An 819-nucleotide genomic window follows, 5' to 3' on the forward strand; every position below is an offset into this window, starting at 1 on the left:
ATCTGCCCTAAACTTCGACATTTCATAGTATTTTCTTCCGTTTCCTGCGGCAAAGGAAATGCTGGACAAACTAATTATGGCATGGCCAACTCCGTCATGGAGAGAGTGTGCGAAAAGAGGGCGGAGGAAGGCTTACCCGGATTGGCGATTCAGTGGGGAGCTGTGGGTGACGTGGGCCTCGTCGCAGATATGCAAGAGGAAGATAAAGAATTGATTATCGGTGGCACTTTGCAGCAAAAGATATTCTGTTGTCTCGACGAACTGGATAAATTTTTAGTTCAAAGCCGGCCAATTGTGAGCAGCATTGTCGTAGCTGAAAAGAAAACGGGATCTTGCGAACTTGGCAGCATGATAGAAGTTGCTGCTAGTATCTTAGGTAGTTACGCTCATATAGAATAATTTTTTTGCACGTATAATCATGAATTGTTTGGACATTACGCCATTTCACGATTTCTTCAAACTACTATACGAGTATTACTTAATTACATCATTTATACGATTCAATTCATATTAGGACAATTAATTGTAAACTGCTATTGTTGTAATGTGTATAGTACCGTAATTTGTAATATCTGGACAACAATTATTTGAACAAATCGATGTAATAATGTGCCGAATAATTAGTTTCGTGACTGCACTTATTATATTTATTAGTAAACATATATAAATATAATATTCTGTTTTTTATGTTATAGACATAAAAGACATGAAAGTTGTAAGTCGAAATGCGACTAACCGAACTTGGAATGGACTCCATACTGGCCGTTGAAATCAAGCAAACTCTTGAACGAGAGTTTGATATTTTTCTCACTACACAAG

General features: G+C 37.4%; 1 pseudogene; it reads left to right on the plus strand.

Moving 5' to 3' along the window:
• The first annotated feature begins 6 nt into the window (after window positions 1–6).
• LOC105460789 overlaps window positions 7–819 on the plus strand; it is a 1,847-nt pseudogene continuing 1,034 nt past the window's right edge.

The sequence above is a fragment of the Wasmannia auropunctata genome, unplaced genomic scaffold (assembly GCF_000956235.1).
Source record: "Wasmannia auropunctata unplaced genomic scaffold, wasmannia.A_1.0 LD315693.1, whole genome shotgun sequence".
NCBI lineage: Eukaryota > Metazoa > Arthropoda > Insecta > Hymenoptera > Formicidae > Wasmannia > Wasmannia auropunctata.